This window comes from Tachyglossus aculeatus, chromosome 5 (genome assembly GCF_015852505.1).
Source record: "Tachyglossus aculeatus isolate mTacAcu1 chromosome 5, mTacAcu1.pri, whole genome shotgun sequence".
Lineage (NCBI taxonomy): Eukaryota > Metazoa > Chordata > Mammalia > Monotremata > Tachyglossidae > Tachyglossus > Tachyglossus aculeatus.
The window spans coordinates 57,144,752-57,158,369 of NC_052070.1; positions in this window are offsets into that span (position 1 = coordinate 57,144,752).

The following is a 13,618-nucleotide window of genomic DNA, read 5'->3' on the forward strand; positions in this document are numbered from 1 at the left end:
TCAGAAGGACCTGGGTTCTAATCCTGGCTCTGCCACTTGTCTGCTGTGTGACCTTGGGCAAGTCACTTCACTTCTCTGCGCTTCAGTAACCCCACCTGTAATATGGGGAATAGCTCCATGAGCTCCATGTGGGTCATGGACTGTGTTCAACTTTATTACCGTGTATCTAGCCCAGTACCTAGAATAGGATCTCATGCATAGTATGTGCTTAACAAATACCATTTTTTAAAAATGTGCTTGATAAGTGCCAAACAATGTACTGAGCACTGGGGTTGATACAAAATAATGAGGTTGGACACAACCCCTGTATCATTTGAGGCTCACAGCCAAAGTAGGGTGGAGAACAGGTATGGAACCTCCATTTTACAGATGAGAAAACTGAGGCATAGAGAAGTGAAGTGACTTGCCCAAGGACACTCAGCAGGCAAGTCGTAGATCCAGGATTCAAATCCTGGTCCTCTGGCTCCTGGGACCATGCTCTGTCCACTAGGCCACTTATGCTGTAGTATAAAACCCTTCTTTCCTCAATGTCCTCACACAGCAGGAGCTCAGTACTTTGGATAGAGACTTTCTAATCATCATCAGTAAATACTGAGGGCCCAGGTGCTGTATTAGTCACCTGGAGATAATAATAATAATAATGATGATAGCATTTATTAAGCGCTTACTATGTGCAAAGCACTGGGGAGGTTACAAGGCGATGAGGTTGTCCCACGGGAGACTAACAGTCTTCATCCCCATTTGACAGATGAGGGAACTGAGGCCCAGAGAAGTGAAGTGACTTGCCCAAAGTCACACAGATGACAAGTGGCTTAGCCAGGATTTGAACCCATGACCTCTGACTCCAAAGTCCGGGCTCTTTCCACTGAACCACGCTGCTTCTCTTGTATATAATGATGGTATTTGTTAAGTGCTTACTATATGCCGAGCACTGTTCTAAGTGCTGATATACCCAGGGTTCAAGTCTTGAGCCCCTTCCCCACTTCTTTGGTACCCTCTAACCCTCAGTGAGGGGATGAGCCCCCATACACTGCAACCCCAAATTTCTTAGGCCTTTTCACTGCTTCCTACCCCTAGCATGGCTTGAAATTGAAACCCAATGAGTTTCAATCTAGGGCTGGAAAGTTATTTATTCAGGGAATATGTACTGAGCACCCTAGGCATTGCTGACTGCCCAGGGTCTAAAGAAGATCCAATTCTGAAGACTAATAGGGGCTAGAGGAGCTTAGTGGAAAGAGCATTAGTGTGGGAGTCAGGGGACCTGGGTTCAAGGCCTGGCTCTGCCACTTGCCTGCTGGGTGACTTTGGGTAAGTCACTTCACTTCTCTGTGCCTTAGTTTCCTCATCTGTAAAACTGGGATTCAAAATCTGTTCTCGCTCCTATTTATACTGTGAGCTCCATGTGGGACAGAAACTGTGTCCAACCCAATTATTTGGAAATCTACCCCAATGCATAGTACAGTGATTGGCCCATAATAGACGCTTAGCAAATATTATTATTATTATTTACATTATTAAACATATGACCAGAGGTAGAACTCATTGGGAGACAGCAGGGTTAGTGGGAAAAGTACAGGGTTTAGGGATCAGAAGGACTGAGGTCTCATCTCAGATGTGCCACTGTCATTGGCCTGCATGGCCTAGTGGATAGAGCACGGGCTTGGGAGTCAAAAGGACCTGGGTTCTAATTCTGGCTCTGCCACTCATCTGCTGTGTGACCTTGAGCAAGTCACTTCACTTCCCTGTACCTCAATTCCCTCAACTATGAAATGGGGATTAAAACAGTGAGCCCCCTGTGGGATATGAACTGTCCCAACCTGATTAGCTTGTAGGTACCCCAGTGTTTAGTACAGTGCCTGGCACATAGTAAGCACTTAACAAATACCATAAAAGAGTTGCTTAACCTCTCCGACCCTCAGTTGCCTCATCTGTAAAATGGGGAAGCAATCCATTCAGGAGTGCTTTGGGCAGTCACTTGCTGACTCAGCAGGTAGAAAGGGCATGGACCTGAGAGACAGTGGACATGGGTTCTAGCCCTGGCTCTGCCACATGTATGCTGTGTGACCTTGGACAAGTCACTTCACTTCTCTGTGCCTCAGTTACCTCATCTGTAAAATGGGGATTAAGACTGTCAGTTCCACGTGGGACATGGACTGTGTCCAACCTGAAGGTTGAGAGAGGGAGAGAAAGGGAGAGGGTAGAAAGAAAAGGGGAGGCAACAGGAGTCTTCCCAAGGGCAAGCACTTAATCCTGTTACATAGAGGAGGGGCTGAAGGATTAAACTCCAGGGGAATTTAAGGTTCCCCCAAAGCATGCTGGGAGTAGACCCTCTGAATTCTAGGGACCAAAATGCTATGTGCCTTTCCAGAAACTCATATTTAAATTTCTAAGATCCAGCCCCCTCCACAGTTACCCCTTCCAGTCCTAACAGGCCAGAAACTGCTGTCTACCCCCTTCCTTTCCAGACATGTGCAGGGGATCAGTTTCTGGGAAGTCAGAACAACAGGTCACTTAGCCAAATGCCTAGCCTGCATTTTTTAATGGTATTTGTTAGCGCTTACTATGAGACAGGCACTGTTCTACGCACTGGGGTGGATGCAAGCTAATCGGGTTAGACACAGTCCATGTCCCACATGGGACTCACAGTCTTAATCCCCATTTTGCTGATGAGGTAACTGAGGCACAGAGAAGTGAAGTGACTTGCCCAAGGTCACACACCGTACACGTGGTGGAGCCAGGATTAGAACCCACTTCCTCTGTCTCCCAAGCCCATGCTCTCTTTTTACTTGGCCATGCTGAGGAACACAGTGTGGCCTAGTAGAAAGAGAATAGAACTGGGAATCAGGAAAACTGGGTTCTAATCCCAGCTATGCCAGGCAATTAATCATTAGTATTTATTGAATGTTTTTTGCATGAAGGACACTGTAGTGAGCACTTGGAAGAGTATATTACAATAGAATTGGTAGACACATTCCCTGCTCTCAAGGAGCTTACAATCTAGACCTCTAGTGTCTGTCAGAAAATTATTAACTTCTTCTCTCAGTTTCCTCATTTATAAAATGGGGATAACATACCTATTCTATCCTCTCAGAGTGTAAGCCGCATTCTGGTCAGACCTATGTCTGATTGGACTATCTTATGTCTACCTCAGCACTTAGTAAACTGGTTGGTACATGGGAAGAACACTGGACAAAGAGTCAGAAGACCTGAATTCTAATCCCACCTGATGTTTGACTTTGGGCAAGTTGCTGGACTTCCCTGAGCACCTGTTTCCTCAACTGCAGCATTTCTCAGTGGAAAGAGCACAGGCTTGGGAGTCAGAGGTCATGGGTTCTAATCCCAGATCTGCCGCTTGTCAGCTGTGAGATTTTGGGCAAGTCACTTAAATTCTCTGTGCCTCAGTTACCTCATCTGTAAAATGGGGATTAAGACTGTAAGCCCCATGTTGGACAATCTGATCACCTTGCATCCCCTCCAGCGCTTAGAACAGTGCTTTGCACATATTAAGCGCTTAACAAATGCCATCATTATTATCTGTAAAATGGGGAACTGCATAACTGTTCTCCCTCCCACTTAGACTGTGAATCCTATGTGGGGCCGGGACTGTGTCAGATCTGACTATATGGTGTCTGCCCCCAGTATTTAGTACAGTGCTTGGCAAGTGGTAGGTGATTAACAAATGCACAATTATTATTCTAAGAAGTGGTTAATAAACACCCTAATAATAATCAGCATGGCATGCTCTTAGCGAACAGTGCGGGGGGGTTGTGCCACCCTCTAAGGGGCTCTCTGCTTAGTAGTGATGATTCCTGATAAGAGAGAAGCCTCTCAGAGGGGAGTGGAAGGGATCCCTGGCCTGGACAAGATTGAAGGCAGAAAAGGGAGAGAGACTCTTGCTTCTATTTTCTAGGAGAAGCAGTGTGGCTCAGTGGAAAGAGCACGGGCTTGAGAGTCAGAGGTCATGGGTTCAAATCCTGACTCCGCCAATTGTCAGCTGTGTGACCTTGAGCAAGTCACTTAGCTTCTCTGTGCCTCAGTTACCTCATCTGCAAAATGGGGACTAAGACTATGAGCCCCATGTGGGGCAACCTGATCACATTGTATCCTCCCCAGCGCTTAGAATAGTGCTTTGCACATAGTAAGCGCTGAACAAATGCCATCATTATTATTATGACTAATAGACTAGAGGTCTATTAATCTAGACTAGAGTCTATTACTAGACTAGTCTATTAATCTAGACTAGAGGCCTAGATTGTAAGCTCCTTGAGAGCTGGGAATGTGTCTACCAATTCTATTGTAATATACTCTTCCAAGTGCTTCCTACAGTGCTTTGCACATAGTAAGCGCTTAATAAATGCCATCATTAATTAATTAATTACAGTGTCCTGCAGGCAAAAAACACTCAATAAATACTAATGATTAATTACTAGGTGCTCACTCTGTCCGGAGAAGAATTTTGACGGCCCAGACCACCAGGAGGCACCAGCCCTCTGTCAATGCAACCTGAACGAGGGAATTTCAGCAGGTTCACAGCTGCTGAAATTCGGTTCCCACTGGAAAAATGAGAAGGCTGTGGAATTCTGGAATTCTGAAGGGACCAGAGGCCGTCTTGTTTATCGCCCGGACTCAGTTCAAAGTTACCTTGCCTTGCCTACCAGCTTCCAAACTGAGAGGATGATATTTTCCTCCTTAAACCCTTTTTAATGGCATTTGTTAAGCGCTTACTATGTACTGGGCACTGAACTAACTGCTGGGGTAGACACAAAATGATCAGGTTGGACGCAGTTCCCGTCCCCCATTGGGTTCACAGTCTTAATGCCCATTTCAAGGATGACAGAACTGAGGCAACAGAAAAGTTGTAACTTGCCAAAAGTCACCCAGCAGACAGTAGCTGAGCTGAGATTAGAACCCAGGTCCTCTCACCCTAATTCCGGCTCAGCCATTTCACAACATTTCTACCTCCAGCCAAAGCTCCATCACCCAGGGGAATAAGAAGAGTCTGCTTGTATAAGGGACTCTCCCTAGACAACTCAGACCCTTCTGTTAGCTTTTGGTGTCAACTTCCACCCTCAAACCTTAAAGCAAAGTCAACAAAATCACCTCTTCTTCCTTCCCCTACTGTCACACTGGTGAGGAAGTCAGGATAGTTGAGGAGAAGAGACTTAGATAATACACAGATTGGGCCACCACCCTGTAGTCATCAACAATGGTATTTACTGGGCACTTACTGTGTGCAGAGCACTGTACTAAGTACATGGGAGAAATCAACAGTTTCTAGACATGTTCTCTGCCCACAACGAGTTTACAGTCCAGAGCCTTTTAATGAATGGAGTTCACTAAAGATGGTTTCATTATTCTTCCTCGTGACATGGTGGGGGAGGCAGGTGCGGTGTTTTTACCCTGGTTTACACATGCCCTGACCTGTAGGCAACACTACCAGACTTTGGCTATCTTGGAGAAGAACAAACTATCCCTTGTGTTAAGGAAGGAAGGGAAACATCCGAAATGGAAAAAAAATATATTCTAAACCAAACATGCAGTTTGTGGAATCTATAATGTTCCTGGAAGGCACTGGTCTCCTTTTGGTGACTGCTCTGCAAATAGACTGTGGAAGTGGGATGCTAGCTAAACTGAGGAGATGAGGAGGAGAGTGAATATGCCTACCATTTCTCCTTGCTTCCTCCCTTTCCCATAGAGCTAAGCCTTAATATTTGAATTCCTGTTATTGGTGTTCTTAGGTAAGAGTGATGTAGTCTTACATATTTTTATATGTGTACCTCTGATGGTTCCAGCTCCACCATTAAACTACCAACTCCCTGAAGAAAGGTTAGGTCTTCTTCCTCTGGCTTTCCCCAGATTTCCCCAGTGATTAGTAGAGAAGCAGCGTGGCTCAGTGGTAAGAACACGGGCTTTGGAGTCAGAGGTCATAGGTTCAAATCTTGGCTCTGCCAATTGTCAGCTGTGTGACTTTGGGCAAGTCACTTAACTTCTCTGGGCCTCAGTTTCCTCATCTGTAAAATGGGGATTAAGACTGTGAGCTCCCCCGTGGGACAACCTGATCACCTTGTAATGTCCCTAGAGCTTAGAACAGTGTGTTGCACACAGTAAGTGCTTAACAAATGCCACCATTATGATTATTATTATTATTATCTGTACACAGTAAGACCTCAATGCAGGCTTTTGACTGACTGATGATTGCAAGAAATACCCTCTTCTCCTTCTAGCCTCTCTCCCTGGCTCTCTCCCCAGAACTTCAGTCCTTTGCAATCTCAAGGGTGGACTTCTGGGAGACCGGCAGGGCTGACATCATCCGCAGAGCTGGCCGGCTGGATTCAATTCTGCCTCTGGCACCTTCTTTCAAAGCGGGGTCCAGTTCCGATTCCAGGATCTTTATTGCCTGCTAAGGCTGGGACGGTACAAACCAGAGTCAATCACATTTACTGAGTGCTTACCATGTGCAGAGCACTGTACTAAGCACTGGGAGAGTACAATATAGCAATATAACATATTCCCTGCTTACAACAAGCTTACAGTCTAAAGGGGGAGAGTTAGTTTCGCAGCTACTCCATGTCTTAGTGGATAGAGTGTGGACTTGGGAGTCAGAAGAACCTGGGTTCTAATCCTGTCTCTGCCACATGTCTGTTGTGTGATCTGGGCAAGGCACTTCAATTCTCTGGGCCTCAGTTACCTCATCTGTAAAATGGGGATTCAGAGTGTGAGCCCCATGTGGGACAGGGACTGTGTCCAATCTGGTTAATTTGCATCTCCCCCAGTGCTTAGAACAGTGCTTGGCACTGAGTAAGCACATAACAAGTACCATACCCGGATAGCTGACAGATGAGTGTTGTTTGAACTTGTCAGGGGAGAACACTTGATCTGGAAGTCATTGAAGGAGAATAAACACAGCCGGGACGAGGATTGGCTTCTTTTTAAGGCAAAAGTTCACTCGAAATTGTTGTGGGGCGGGGAGTGGTGACAAATAGGATGATAAGGAAACTAAGTGGATGCAGAAACAAATGGAAATTGAGATGAAATGTGGAAGCCAACACAGACTTTGTCTCCCAAAGCATGACAGACAGGTGTTTGTGAGCTGTTGAGCTAACAAAGAACTTCCCTGGTGGTGATAGTGACTGTTGTTATTTTAGCAAACGGCTGCGTAGTCAAGGGCAGAGTCTTAAACTGAAAGTCTGGAGGGTTGGATTCCCTCACTGGCTCCCTGGGTGACCTTTGGCAAGTCACTAGAACTCTCTATGCCTCGATTTCTCCACCTGTAAAATGGGACTAATAGCACCTGTCCTGAGAACAATTGAGGTAATAGAGGTTTGAACCCTTAGGAAGAAGTAGAAACCTCTGAGCACTAACCAGGTATGAATCTTAATGGAGAGCAAACTGTATGCACAGTAACATCCTGGGTGGAGGGGGGGGTGGGGGCACATAAGAAATAAGTTGTCATTTCTGCTTTCAAGGAGATGAAAAGTGGCAAATATACCTTAGTGATGAGAGAGACTAGATATTAATTAATTATGGTATTTGTTAAGCACTTACTATGTGCCAAGCACTGTTAGTAATAGACACAAGTGAATCAATAATAGTTTCCCTTCATCAGTCAATCAATGGTACTAATTAATTAATGAATCAATTAATTAATTGTAGCAGCATGGCTCAGTGGAAAGAGCACAGGCTTGGGAGTCAGAGGTCGTGGGTTCTAATCCTGGCTCCACCACCTGTCAGCTGTGTGACTTTGTACAAGTCATTTACCTTCTCTGTGCCTCAGTTCCCTCATCTGTAAAATGGGGATTGTCTGTGAGCCCCACGTGAGACAACCTGATTACCTTGTATCTACCCCAGCACTTAGAAAAGTGCTAGGCATGTAGTAAGTGCTTAGCAAATACCATAATTATTATTATCATTATTATCAATTGAGCATTTACTCTGTGCAGAGCACTGTACTAAGTGCTTGGGAGAATACAGTATAACAGAGTTGGTAGACATGTTCCCCGCCCACAGTGAGCTTAAACCCATACAAATATGTATGCCATTCCAACTTCCTTGCATGCTGGGCTTTGCTCATTTGCCTGATTGCTATTTGCTCTGGCTTGATTCAATCAATCAATCTATCAGTCAGTGGTATTTACTGAGTACTTACTGAGTACTTACTATGTGTACAGCATTGTTCTAAGCTCTTGGAAGAATACAACAGCATTAGCAGACATGCTGCCTGCCCATAATTGGCTCACTGTCTAAAGGGGGAGACAGACATTAATACGAACACATGATTTATAGTAAATAATTTAAATATTTGTACATGAGTGATGTGGGCTAGGGGTGAATATCAAATGTCCAAAGGCCCCAGAACTCTGTAAGCTCTAAAAAAGAGCTGGAAACAGTGATGAAGACAGCCAAGCCCTTTGAGTCCTTCGTGAAACTGACTCCCATCCCCTGGCTTCACATCTCTTCATCTAAACTTCAGATCACCATCATCTTTCAAAATTTTCATGCCCGTGACCCAAACCCTTTGAATTTCTTAATTGCTGTTTGTGAAAGTCATAGTCTGTATCCGGGGGAATAACGCTGCTTTTTTTCTTCCTTTTTTTTTCCTTTTTCACAAAGATCTGTTTGTGTAGGAGCCCGTTTTTCAAGGTGAGGAAGCTAGAGAACTTTGGGCCAAGTAATCCAGAGTGATTTTAATCTTTCCACTAGACTGTCAGAAATGGAATTTACCAAACAAAAATAATTCCAGTTTTCCAGTACTCTCCTTCTTGTTCTGTCATTAAACATATTCTTGCTCTTTTTTTCTCTGTTGATGTGACAGCCACCAACTATCTCTGGAGCATCTAGAGAGACATTGGAGATCTCTATTGGGGAAACCATGGCCTGGTGGATAGAGCATGGGCATGGGAGTTGAAAGGACTGGGTTCTAATTCTGACTCTGCCACTCATCTGCTGTGTGACCTTGGTCAAGACAGTTAACTTCTTTGTTCCTCAGTTACCTCACCTGTAAAATAGGAATTAAGACTGTGAGCCCCTTGTGGGACTGTGTCCAACCTGATTATCTTGTATCTATCCCAGCACTTAATACAGTTCTTGGTGCATAGTAAGTGCTTAACAAATACCATTTAAAAAAAATAAAAAGTTTGATCTCTGTTTACTTGAGATATATAATAATAATAATGGTGGCATTTGTTAAGTGCTTACTATGTGCAAAGCACTGTTCTAAGCTCTGGGGAGGATACAAGGTGATCAGATTGTCCCACGTGGGGCTCACAGTCTTAATCCCCATTTTACAGTGAGGGAACTGAGGCACAGAGAAGTGAAGTAACTTGCCTGAAGTCACACAGCTGACAACTGGTGGAGCTGGGATTTGAACCCATGACCTCTGACTCCCAAGCCCATGCTCTTTTCCACTGAGCCACTCTGTCCTCAACCAGGACTCATCAGTGCCCCCTCTACAATGCCTTGCTCTCAGAATTTGAATTTGGTCCACAGTAGCTACTGGAATAAAAAAAATTGAGATGGATTGATTGGCATAATATCAATCAGATTGTATTCATTCAATCATATTTAATGAGCACTTAATGCGTGCAAAGCTTTGGAACCTTGACTTCCTAGGGCAGGGTTCCACCAGCAGCGTGGGTTCATCTCCCAATGTGGTAGCGCAAAACCGCCCCACTAGATCAGAAGCTGCTCCAGGGCCAGGATCACACCTTCCTTCTTCTTCGCCTTCTTCTTCCCATCCGACCTCAGGAGCTAATGTCAGCAGGTCAGGGTAGTCATTTGGCTGGCTGACTGGCTGGCTAATTGTCTGTAACTTTCCACCTGGCTGACTCCAACTTTCTGACTGACTGCCTGTCAGACTGACTTTCTGACTGACTTTCTAAATAGCTGACTGTCCAGCTGTCTAACTAACTGGTTGACCTTCTGACTGGCTGGCTGTCCAACTAACTGACTGACTAACTTTTTGACTGATTGACTGACTGACCATTGGACTGATAGACTTTCTGACTGACTTTCTAAATAGCTGACTGTCCAGCTGTCTAACTAACTGGTTGACCTTCTGACTAGCTGACTGTCCAACCAACTGACTGGCTAACTTTTTGACTGACTGACTGACTGACCATTGGACTGATAGACTAACTTTCTGACTGACTGACTCAGTCTCCTTGCAGGTGGGACACCCTTGCCCAAGGCAGGGATGTGGTGAGGGCTAATGGAGATCTTAGGGTTCCCCACATACATCCTGGGCAATTTTCTGTTCAGCCAAACTTTCTCCATTCCACCCTCTGCCTCCTCAGGCACTTTTTCCCTTAATGCTCTGCCCCTCTGTTGCTCCCTTCCCTATTCCTTTCCCCCACAACCACCGGGTATTTCAAGGGGAATTTCACCCGTCTGTTTCTGATTCATTTACACTTAATTTATTAAGCGGCTGTTGGGTTAAGGGGCTTTTGATGTCCCCGAAAAGCTGCTTTTTTTTTTACTTTCCACCAGGAAGTCGTGCCTTGCCAACAGTAAATGGAACTCAGACCCAAAAACCCCCTCTGAGGTTGGAGCCAGCTCCCAGAGTTTGGGAGGGTTCACCCAGCTCCATTCTCCCAGCTGGATCACCACAGACAAGGGCTGGCCAGAGTTCCATCTGCATCGCATGTCCGACCGGACCAGCCCCGATGTGACCCAGGAGAGGAGAAGCTTTGGCTAGGCCCAATGAGAGGAAGGACCAGAGAAAACAGGAGCCAGGATGGACCACTGTGAAGATGTAGACATCCACTCTCTGACCGAATGGTCGGTCAGAGTAGCTAAGAATTTCCACCCTTTGTGATGACTTGGCTCTCCATCTGGAGGGTTTCAGACTCTGTGCTCTCCAGACAAGTAAGGAAGTATTGTTTCACTTTCTCCTATACCCAATTCCAACCTTAATCGATAGTAATAACAATAACAATAATTGCATTCTCACTGTGGGCAAGGAATGTATCCGCCATCTCAATTATATTGTTATATCACACTCTCTCCACACAGTAAGAGCTCAACAGATACAACTGATTTTTGTTAAATGCATGCTATATGCCAAGCACTGTACAAAACTCTGGGGTAAATACAATATCAGCAGGTCTGATACAGTTCCTGTCCCACATGGGGCTCACATTCTTGGTAGGAGAGAGAGCAGTTATTGATCCCCATTTTACAAATGAGGAAACTGAAGCACAGAGAAGTTAAGTGACTTACCCAGGGTCACACAGCAGACAAGTTGCAGGACCAGGATTAGAGACTAGGTCCTTTGTCTCCAAGACCTGTGGCCTTGCCACAAGACCATGTCGCTGCTCAATCAATCATTCAATCAATCAGTGATATTTATCTAGCTCTTACTGTGTGCAGGGCACTGTACTAAGCTCTAGAGAGAGTACAATAGAGTTAGTAGGCATAATCTCTGCCTTCAAGGAGTTTACAATCTAGCGGGGAAGATGGACACTAAAATAAATAAAAAATAGGGAAAGCAACCAAGTATAAAGACAGGTACATAAGTGATGTGGGAAACAGGGGTTGTGGTGATACCTAAGGCTGAGGGGGTATGAACTCAAGTGCCAAAATTACACAAAAGGGAGGGAAAATGGGGTGAGGAGATGAAAGATTAGTCAAGGAAGGCTTCCTGGAGGAGATAGTATTTAAATAGACCAATCTCCTTGGTCTTCCTCTCAGACCTATCTCTCACAAATCTGACAGAATTCTGGTCTCTTTCTGGAGAAAATGAGATGGAGAATATGGGAGAAATCAGCCTTTAAGGAGAAGTACCCTGGAACACCAAGATGTTGTAGCACCTTACAGTTACCCTTCCTCTTGGGGGATCAAAGCAATAAGAAAACATTATGCAGTGGATAGGGTTGTGCCCCTTTTACAGATGAGCTAACTGAGACCCAGAGTTGGGAAGTGACCTATCTCTGACCCAGGTCCTGACAACTTATGTTCGCGACCCTACTGCCTCTCTAATTCCCTGCAGAAAACCCCTCATGCAAAGGAAACTTCTCTAAACACCATCTCATCTAGCACTAACTAGTCCCTCCTGCAGGCACTTGACTCAGAATCTCAAAGTCTTAACTTGTGTCTTTTCTTTGAAAATGAGGAAACTTCTTTTCTTCTTTCCAAACGAAGAACACCCCAGATCCCATTTACCCACCAACCAAACATTAATGCGATTTAAGGCTGGAGCCCCAAGAGAGACGCTAACTGCAGACCCCTGGCTCTAGACCCAGATGGACTCCCCACCACCAAGTCCCCCTTTGCCCCCTTCCTTTCAGCTCAGTCACCAGCAGGAAGTGGGTCAGCGTTGAATGGAAACATTCTTCGAACTGACCCTGTTGGCATGCTGCAAGATTCTTCAATTTCTTCCCCAGTGCCCCCAGGAGGGGAGTGATCTCCTCACTCCTGAGGAGAGAACATAGGCTCAGAGATGGGCAGCAACCTCCCAGATGCCACAGCACCCAGAGTGGGGCTGGAGCTCTGGCCTGCTGGTCCCCTGCCAGGCTAACCTGCCAACTTCTCCCGTTGTTCCTCCACCAGTTCCCTTCAGTGTTCTGGCTTCTGGCCCGGGAGTTCTGATAACATGAAATCTGGAGGCTACCAAGCCCAGCCGACGAAACCACAGGTCCTGAAGCAGCAGCTCCTGGAAGTCTGTATCAGAGAAATATAATTTAGGCTAATTCCTCAGGCTCTTAAAGCACTGGAGTACCACTTACCTCTTTCCCAGCAGGGTGGGGAGGATTTATAAGTTAATTGTTCTATTGTCATATAAAGTGCTTTGAGATCCTCAAATAGAGAGCCCTGGGAAAATATGAAGTACAAAATGTCTTGTACATTGGCATTAACATCCAATTATTCCTGAGAATAATTATTCCCCTGCAGTTATGGTACCCCAATCCCTCAACCCCAAGTCAATGTCTCTTCTACTTACCAGACAGGAACCCTGTTCCTGTTCCTTGGCCCAGTGGGGAAGCAGCATGGTCTGGCTGGAAATGGAACTGAATTGGTTATTGGACTTACTTTTGACTGTGTTGCTGTGTGACTTGGACAAGTCTCTTAACCTCTCTGTGCTTCCCTTTTGGGGTAAGAATGGCATTACTTTCTCACAGGCTGGTACTGTTTCTCGGGCTCTGGAGAGGAGAGGGGCTGGAGGAATTGAAGGTGTTTAATTATTTTATGATAATAGTATTTTTTAGGCACCTACTAGGTGGATTTTATAATAATATCAGTACTTGTTAAGCACCTACTAGATGGTGGGCACTGTGCCAAGTCCTGGGGTAGATACAATACAAACAGTTCAGAAGCAGTCCCTGTCCCATTTGGGGTTCACAGGCTAAGGGGGAGGGAGAACAGGTATTTATTTCTCATTTTACATACAAAGAAACTGAGGCACAGAGAAGTTATGTGACTTGCCCAAAGTCACTCAGCAGACAATCCTAACTACTGCATCTACCCACAAAAAAAAATGAGAGAGACCTTGTGGAAGCCACTTTGTAGATGAGAAAATGAAGGCCCAAAGGTCTCATAATGAGGCAGTGGGAGAGCCAAGGCTGCCTGGTCCCATTTTCTTATCCCAGACTGCATCGATGAATGCCCGAGGAGAAGATAGGCT